The sequence below is a fragment of the Cebus imitator genome, unplaced genomic scaffold, assembly GCF_001604975.1.
Source record: "Cebus imitator isolate Cc_AM_T3 unplaced genomic scaffold, Cebus_imitator-1.0 Scaffold231, whole genome shotgun sequence".
Lineage (NCBI taxonomy): Eukaryota > Metazoa > Chordata > Mammalia > Primates > Cebidae > Cebus > Cebus imitator.
The window spans coordinates 5255604-5265416 of NW_016107546.1; the positions used below are offsets into that span (position 1 = coordinate 5255604).

The 9813-nt window shown below is 44.9% G+C and overlaps 1 pseudogene; it reads left to right on the forward strand.

The window, feature by feature from the left end:
- Nucleotides 1–6748: 6748 nt before the first annotated feature.
- Nucleotides 6749–8351, forward strand: LOC108281812 (annotated as a pseudogene).
- The last annotated feature ends 1462 nt before the right edge of the window (nucleotides 8352–9813 follow it).

Below are 9813 nucleotides of genomic sequence, written 5' to 3' on the forward strand. Positions count from 1 at the left end.
CCAGCTGGAGCACAGTGGCTGTTCACAGGCACAATCCCACTACTGATCAGCACAGGAGTTTTGACCGATTTTCTTCCTAAAGCAGAGTAACATTCCATTGCATGCACAGACCAGTGAGGAAGTTTTCACTGAGTGCGGGTCTGTTGGAGAGGTGGTCCAGTCAAATCTGGTCTCCCTTCCTTCTGCTTTCTGGTCTTTCCTTGGCTTTATGTGGAGGAGTTTCTTGTCTTTTCAGGTCTGTAGTCTGATGAGGGGGCCGAGGCTAAGCCCTGTGGCTGGTCAGCAGATCAGGACCATGCTGAGATGAGCCGGGCAGCTCTGGCTTGGGGGTTCACGGGGCTCCAAGGAGGGAGAAAGCACTATGGGCTGAGAGGGAACCCATGAGCTGGGTGGGCTTCTTGGAGGAGGAGGCAGGGCTTGAGCTGGGAGGAAGAGGGTCAGATGAGTTGGATAAGGGAGGGGAACACAGGGAGGCAGAGTGGCAAGCTGTCCTCACAGGCTTAAGCATTTATTTTCAGAGCTTTTCACAACGGGCAGTTTAAAGGTGACCTCTGCTATCTCCTTGATCAGTTTTCCTTTTGCATGAAACAATAGAAAGCCAATTTTGAGCTCCTGCATCAAACAAAGCTATGAGCTCTGGAGGTGGAAAGATTTGGATTTTTCTGCTATTTTAGACTGGGCCACCTTGGACATGCTTCTGAATAACCTAAGTCCGATTTTCAGAGTTTTTGAGGGTATTAATGCATTTGAAGTTACCCAGCACAGTGCCTGGCACATAGAGATCCACAATCAATAGTAGAAATGGCAGGAGCAGAAGTAGTGGTGATAGCAATGGGAGAGTAGTAGAAGATTGAGCCATTCATTTAAGGCAACTTAATTCAGCCTGCTGTGAGCGGACACCAGGTATCATGAGCGAGACAGGCAAGACACCTGCACTGAGGAGCTATGTGAAGAGGAGATGGTGTGAAGGAGCAAAATGAGTAACCAAGATTGTAAGGTCGTGTTAGATAAGACGATGCATTGAGAATGATTCCAGGCCTTCTCTTAAGGCAGGTAGCTCAGGCCGTCAGGGAAGACTTCTCTGTGTGGTGATGGTCAGGGCTGGGAGGGAGACCTGGGAAAGAACCTGGTGCCTTTGAAGAGAACGGAGGCCCTGGGGGTTACTCAGGGAGCCAGCAGGGCAGTGCTGAGAGGTGGTTTGGAGGTAGCTAGTAACGAGAGGAGGAGACCGAATTGCCTTCTAATGTAGTTGAAAGCCGTAATGAGGGTGGTAAGGTGGGAGATGACTAGATCTGATTTATACTTTAAAAGATAAGCCTAAAACTCAGCAACAAATCAACTGAAAAATGATCAACGAACTTGAATAGATATTTCTCCTAAGAAGATATACAGATGGCCAATAAGCATATGAAGAAATGCTCAACATCATCAATCATTAGGGAAATACACAGTAAAGCCTTGATGAGATCCCATTTCATACCCATCAAGATGGCTACCAACAAAAAATAATAATAACAAGTGTTGGTGAAGGTGCGGGGTAACTGGGACTCTCGTGCAGTGTGGGTAGGAATGTAACATGGGGCAGCTGTAGTTGGAAAACTGGTAGTTCCTCAAAAAATTAAGCCTGGAACTACCATATGATCCAGCAATTCCACTTCTCAGGATACTCAAAAAATCTGAAAGCAGGGGCTTGAACAGATACTTACCTGCCACGTTTTTAGTGGTGTTATTCACGATAACCAAGAGGTGGAAACATCCCAAGTGTCCATTGACAGACAAATGAGTAAACAAAATGTGGTCTATCCACACAATGGAATATTAGTCTTCAAAAAAAAAGACATTCGGACACATACTACAACAGGCACGAACATCATGCTCACTGAAATATGCCAGACACCAAAGGACAAATGCTGTATGATCCCGCTCATGTGAGGTACCCAGAGTTGTCAAATTCATAGAGACAAAGTAGAGTGGTGGCTGCCAGGTGCTGGAGTGAAGGGAATGGCGAGCTGGTATCGAGGACACAGTTTCCGTCTGGGGAGATGAAAAGTCCCGGAGATGAATGGTGGTGATGGTTGCACAACTGAGCGAATGTGCTTAATGGCACTGAACTGTACTATTAAACACGGCTAAGACAGTACATTTGATACTGTTTCTATCTCACCACATACACACACAGAGATGGGACTGGAGGGCTGTGAGTGTGGAGACAGGGGCCCAGCAGGCAGGCTGTTGCAGGAACCGAGCGTAGATGCTGGCAGCCCCGGCCAGGGCCTTGGCAGTGAGTGGGGAGAAGCAGGTGTCGTGCCACACTGTACAGACAGGACTGCCGTGGGTTGAATGTGGGAGTAAGGAGGGGACAGAACCCAAGGAGGAAGGCTCAGGTTTTGAACCGGGCAATGTGTGGTGCCATTTGCTGAAGTGGTGGCAACTGGGGAAGGTTCACCTTTGGGGGAAAAGCAAGCGCTCCTTTTTGTCCATACTATTATTTCAAAACCATTTCATTGAGGTATAATTGACACACAATAAATTATACATATTTAAAATGTGTGATTTGATAAATTTCAACATATGTACATACTAAATTTGAGATGTCTATTAAATATCCAAGTGAGTATGGCAAGAGGTCAGTTGGATATTTGGATCTGGAGCTCAGGGGAGAATCTAGAGCGAGTCATGTAATTTTGGAAATTACCAGCATAGGGAGGGTATTTGCAGATTTAAGATTAGACAAGAGCATGTTAGAAATAGGAAGAGGAAGAGTTCCCATTTCCTGAATACCAGTATGTGCTGGGCACGTTTAATCTAACCTGCTTGTTGCAACAAGCTCAGGGGAAGGAAGTATCACCTTTGTGATGGAAAATGCTAGTTGTAAGCCAACATCCACTCTTCCCCTCATTCATAAAAATAAATTCTACTTGGGATCTGGATACCAGCCAGATACAAACTCTCCTAGCCCTCTCTGCTGTACTTGGACCAACTTAGCTAAATTCTTCCTGTAACGTGGGCCACGTCCATATTGGGGTTGATAAAACGATGGGAGTGCATCATCCATGCTCTCTGCTTACTGGCAACAGCGGCAATGACCACAGCTAACCTGGAAGCCATGGGCCAAAGATAGCAGAGACGGTCTCAGCCGGGGGCCCTGAATGACTGCGTGGCCCAGAACCACCTGTCAAACTAGAACATTCATCTAGGCCATGATGCGAGAGAACAACAAACTCCTTTGTGTGCTTTTAAATTTAAATTTGTTATTTATTTACTTTCTAGACATAGGGTCTCTTTTTGTTTTCCAGCCTGGAGCGCAGTGGCACAATCATTGCTCACTGCAGCCTAGAACTCCTGGCCTAAAGCAATCCTCTTGCCTCAGCCTTCTAAGTCAATTGGGACTGCAGGTGCACATCACCATGATGCCTGGTTATTATTTTTTTTAAATAGAGACAGGGGTCTCTCTATGTTGCCCAGGCTGGTCTCCAACTCCCAGCCTCAAGTGATCCTTCCACCTTGGCCTCCCAAAGTGCTGGGATTACAGGCATGAGCCACCTCACCCAGCCTTCCTTGTTTGTTAAGCTCCTGAATTTCACTGATCTCTTTGTTACAGCAGTTCACTCTGCTGTATCTAATATTACGATTTTATGAATGTTTGAAGAAGTTAAGTAAGATACCCAAGGTCATATAGCTAGGATCCAGATATTGTTCTATCTGATTTTAAAAACTGGTCCCATCCATTGCTCCACTGCAGAGGGACCAGTCCACCCATAAAGACTGGAAAAGGGACTGTAGCTTTGAAATATCTGGGTCCCCAATTCAGGGCCAGCCTGGTAGTGATTGCAATAGGAAGCATGTGGTTTGACAACTCCTGCCCTTAGAGGTCTTCTACACCTGCAGAAGGCAAAGTCTTGTTTGATGCCCATGGCATGTTATGTGTAGAGGACCCTGCAGGGGTCATGCACACTGAGCTCTGCTCATATGGAAATATGAGCCATGCTCAGCTCTTCAGGATTTCTGGGACACTTGATTCCCAGAGTTTCTCCCTAAGATACCAGAATTGTGATGGGATCCTAATAAGAAAAAGAGATCTTTGGTTTGGGTTTCCATGACAACCAAGTAGGCTGAGAGCTGTTGCAAGGTTAAAGAGGACTCCTTAGTTGGGCTGGGAAAGAGCACCGTCTTGACCTCCAGGTCACAAAGCAGGAAGTGCTCCCTCCCATCACCATGATGCCATCCATCCTAACGGGCCTGGAGCAGATGCCAGGAAGGCTGCATGGCTGACCCCACCGTCACATGGGGCATGCACAGCTACTCAGGCCAGCACAGGAGCTGACATGGCTTTGGGCCTCAAGTATGCCTCGGACTGTTAATCACCACTGCCTGCTTTGGAACGAAGATCGGTCAAGGGCGCCAGGCTGGTGATCATTGCTGGAGCCTTCACCTGGAGGATGAAACACTGTCAGAGCTTCAGGTCTGATTCCTAGCTGTAGATAACTGCTGGGATCGTCACTGAGCAATGGGCTTGCTTCCCAAGACGCAAAGACACCAATGCTGGGGCATGGGCTTTTGAGAAAATAAAAAGCGTTATTGTGAGTGGACTGGCAGAGAGACCGGAGAGGACACTCAAATCTGTCTCCTCCAGCCAAAGTCTGGGGGCAGGTTTTATAGGCAGAGGGTAACTATGGGGGAGACAGAAAGATGATGCAAGGTGAGATCTGATTGGGTCATACAAAGAGGCGTGACAGGCCCTTGGCTCTAAAGTCTGTACAGCAACAAAACAGGGCACCTCTTGCTTCTTAATTTGTTCTCAGTTCTATAATCTGAGTATTTCGGTTCCACCTGTGCTTGCCTTTTATGTTCTGGCCAGCGTGGATAGGGCTCGCTCAGTTCATCTGGCACACTCGGGTTATATGACTTGCAATCTGGGGCTTTGTTGCACTGAGAAACAGTTCACATGTCATTAGCTTTTGTTACTGACAGGGTTGAATCAATTTGAACTAGTTCTGTGGTTACAGGACGCCTTTCAATCTGAAAGGAGATGATGTTAATGGTGACCCTGGGGCAGCAAGATAAAATGATACTGCCCTGGGCAAGCTAGAAGGGACGGCCACCATCCTCAGCACTCACCAGTTCCTGCAAGAGCCTGGGAGGGTCTCCGCCTTGACCCATTGGCTTCAATACATGAACATCTCTAAGGATCCCTCATTAAGGTCTTTTTCTTATCTATCAGCCAAGTGTGTGTGTGTGTGTGTGTGTGTGTGTGTGTGTGTGTGTGTGTAATGTGTTTTCTTTGAATCAGATTGCAATGTTATAGATTTATAAAGAGAACACACAAAGCCTTCATATTTTTATAAGTATTCCAAGGAAACAACTGCTATAAGTTTAGTCTTTCTTCCAGTGGTCTTGCAGGGAGAGCTACCCAGGGTGACGGCATAAAAGATGAATAATTATATCTAAAAAGGCAGATGCTTCCAGCTTCTCATGGACTTTCTGACTCCTGTATGGGCTACAATCTGTAGACTTGTAAGTCTACTAGTATGTTTTTTGGATTTTCGGCAGAGTATTTTGTGTGTCTTAAAATCCACGTTCAATAATGTTCTCCAGAGCTAAACAGCTAGACATGGAGATCGTGGGGTGAACGGCCCCTTCTGCTGCCTGCATCACTCATTCCTGCTTCCTGGCACTGATTTGGCCAATGGAGTGGTGGAGTTACAATGACACCTGGGAACAAGTGACCAGCTCTGGCCCTCTCCTTCTTGAAACATGCTTAATTATCACACCCCTGCCTGACCTGTCTTGTCCTCAGTTGTCCCCACCGAAATTCCACTGCTGTTGGTTATTCCTTGTGAAGGTGCTTCCTCTTTAGAGCCTGCCACTTGCTGCTTCCCTTGACTAGGCAAGCTTCCAGCACGCTTTCGGGTTACGGCTCCCCATCTTTCCTTCCGCACATCTTCTGTGGGTGTCCACCCAGGCTCCTGTTGGAAGTGCTGGTGCTTCAAGGAGCAGAGAACCTACTAGCAAATGAAGAATGGGCACCTCACTTTCCCTGGAAAGAATTCTCTCCCCACACTAACTTTCTCGTAATACAGGCTCTGTTGTGTGCATGCTGGGGACTGTCAGTTTGCAGTTAGAGCTCAATAAATCCTGTGGCCTTGAGTTGGGCCCTGGGGTATTGCCGTCCACCTCATAAAACTATTACTTAATTAAGTACAGCTCAGTACAATTGGCAGCCTCTGCTTCTGGCCAGAGCACCAGACTTGAGTGTAGATGTGCTCTGGTGGCGTCTGTGCCTCGAGAGTGGTGGGCCCCTCGCGCTGCAGAGGAGCCTTCTTCACTGAGCCGACCTCTGGGATCATGGAAAACACTCACGATTATTACAGAACTCCCTCCTGTGTGGTAAGAACTCAGCGCTCAGAGGTCGCTGAAGGGCTTGCTTTTGGCAAATTGTGTTTCATAGATGTGACATAATTAAAAATAAGTAACAACAAAAACTTTGATTGGGGAAATGCCAAATCAGTGGTCATTTAGAAACACTGTTTAATACATGCTTCACTTCTGCAGAGCTTTGAGCAAAGGGGGTTCGGACATTTAGACCCAATTTATCTGAATTAAAAAAGACAGCTTCCAACTTTCCTGATGATAGTAACAAATGAGGATAATAAATGTCAATAGCTCCTGATGCCTGCTTTTGCGCATCCGTTATAGAAGGATGCTTTATAAGTCATGGTGAAGCAGTAGCTCCAGCCGTGGGATAAACATGGTGACACCTCTGTGCAAGGGACCCATGAACCAGCTAGAACTGCTTATCTGGGTTATCTGGGCGGTGGAAGCATCTGTTCGTAGCAGTAATGCACACTGTACAGGTAAGACAATCAAACCTGCCGAAGCCCTGTTTCATATGGAGTCTCCTACCTGATTGAGGAATTCGAGAAGTCCTGTAGAATTGTTTTTTCCTCCTTGTGAATCAATTCCAGAATGTACCCATGCTGCCATGAGGCCAGATGTCATTACAGAAACTCTAGTGGAGAAGACAGCTGAAGAGTCTGAATCAATGGATACCTGTCCTATTCCTACATCACAAGATAGCCACGAATCAGTGAAAAAGGAAAGAGTTGGCCATAAACCAAAGACCCAGCAATCACCAATTTCCAATGCATCTCCTGAGTTAAGATAAAGAAGAAACTGAGAGAAGGAAAAGGAAACACAATCTATTTGTGGAAGTTTCTTTTAGATTTACTTCAAGATAAAAAATACTTGTCCCCGGTATATTAAATGGACTCAGAGAGAAAAAGGCACATTCAAGCTGGTGGATTCAAAGCTGTCTCTAAGCTTTGGGAAAGCATAAGAACAAACCAGACATGAACGATGAAGCCATGGGGTGAGCTTTGAGATTCTACTACCAAAGGGATTGAATTCTTGCAAAGATTGAAGGACAGAGGCTTGTATATCAGTTCAAAAATATACCCCAAAACATAGAGGTCATAGATGATGACAAAAGCGAAATCTGTAATTACGATTCAGCAGGAGCTATGGATGACAAATCATTAGAGCGAGTGTCACTGTCTGCAGAAAGTCTCCTGAAAGCAGCATCCTCTGTTCATGGAGGAAAAAATTCATCCCCTATCAACTGCTCCAGAGCACAGAAGGATGTAGCTAGAGTTGTGAATATCACTTCCGCTGCTCACGATGCTTCATCCGGGTTTCCACCTACCACTGCATCTGTATCAGCAACAGCAGCTCCAAGAACAGTTTGCATGGCAATGCAAGTACCTGTTGTAATGACATCATTGGGCCAGAAAATTTCAACTGTGGCAGTTCAGTCGCTTCATACAGGTGCACCATTAATAACCAGCACTAGTCCAACGACAGCCACCTCTCCAAAGGCAGGCATTCAGGCCCTATTGTGATGCCAGCTTCTACTGAAAATGGAAACAAAATCACCATGCAGCCTGCCAAAATGATTACCATCCCAGCTACACAGCTTGCACTGTGTCAGCTGCAGACAAAGTCAAATCTGACTGGATCAGGAAGCACTCACATTGTCAGAACCGCGTTGGCTGTGAGAGCAGTTACCCCTGGAGCCCATGGTATACCTGTAATGAGACTATCAGTGCCGACTCAGCAGCCATGTGGCCTGACTCCTCCTCGAGTTACCAGTGCAGTCATGAAGGCGCCGGAGGTTAAATCAGAAGCAGTGGCAAAAAAAGCAAGAACAGGTTGTGGAAACTTTGCAGTTGGTAGAAGAAAACCTGGCAGATGGAAATAAGACAGTGACCCACGTAGTAGGTGTCAGCATACCTTCAGCTCTTGCCCTTCCTGTAACTATGAAAGCAGAAGGACTAGCGACATGTGAGAAATAAAATAGCAGTTCCACCGCTGACTTCAGGCTGTTAGTGGCAGTAATGACATAAACATTGGCAAGGGAGATCATCCAGAAAAGTCAGAGAAGACTTTAAAACACTTTTAATGCATATAAGAAAACAATCAAACTTACTGGAAATAAATGACGTATCCCATGTTTCAGTGGGAAATAAACTATGTAGTGAGATCTGACAGAAAACTGCATTTTCCAGGAGGAAAATAACTGAACCCATCTCTAAGAAAAAGAATTGAAAGGGACCAAGCAGCTCCCTAGGATATCAAGTTACACTAAGACTTGGAACACTGAGATTCTGTAAGAGGTTATATAGTTTTCAGTGGGGAGGGTTGGGATGGGTGATCTCATTGTTGCATATAGCAATTTTTGATGCATCTTCTATGTGTACCAGCAATTATTACTGTATTCACACAGGACTCAACTGGTGCTATGTGAAGACTCTGCTAATATATGTATTTTAGAATATGAATTGAAGAATGGACCTAAAAACTTAAGAAAGAGGATTGCAAAAAAAGATCCAATGCAATAAAATATATATATGTATATAAAATATATATGTATATTAAAAAAAAATATATATATCATATAGCTTAAGCTGATTTAAAACCAAGGCCTTACACTAATTTTCTGTTTTCTTTCTTGAAATAAGCTAATGGCTTGTTTGTGTAAAGCCTTTTTATTTTAATTAATTAATTAATTCATTCATTCATTTATTTTTGAGATGGAGTCTCGCTCTTGTTGCCCAGGCTGGAGTGTAGTGGTACAATCTCGGCTCACTGCAACCTCCACCTCTCAGGTTCGAGCGATTCTCCTGCCTCAGCTTCCCGAGTAGCTGGGATTACAGGCATGCGCCACCACGCCCAGCTAATTTTTTGTATTTTTAGTAGAGATGGGGTTTCGCTATGTTGACCAGGCTGGTCTCGAACTCCTGACCTCAGGCGATCCACCTGCCTCAGCCTCCGAATGTGTTAGGATTACAGGTATGAGCCACCACACTAGGCCTAAAGCTTTTTTTGTTAAATGAAAATTTAAAAAAAATCTTGTATCTAGCACAGTATTGTTATAGAATTTACATGTAACATTTTATATGGTAGTTTAAGTCTGTCAGTTTCTTAATTGTGGACAAATTAACAGTTGGCCATGGCCTTCTGCTGTAACATGTTTGTGTCACTCACTTAGCCCTGGCATTTGTGCAGAAATATCAGCTTCAGTTCTGCTGTAAGAGCCTATATAGTTTCCAGTGGGTAGGGTCACTTGGAAGTTCAGGCTCAGCATGAATTTTTGTCAGGTAGCTCCTGGAGTTTTCTTTTCTTTTCTTTCATTTTTTGTTTTAGTTGAAGTTTATGAGGGAAAGTACCAGTGTTCAGATTTGAACTGTAATAGTTTGTGTTTTCAACATTTGAAGTCTGTTCTATTTTGTTGGACTCTCATTTCAAAGTGTATTC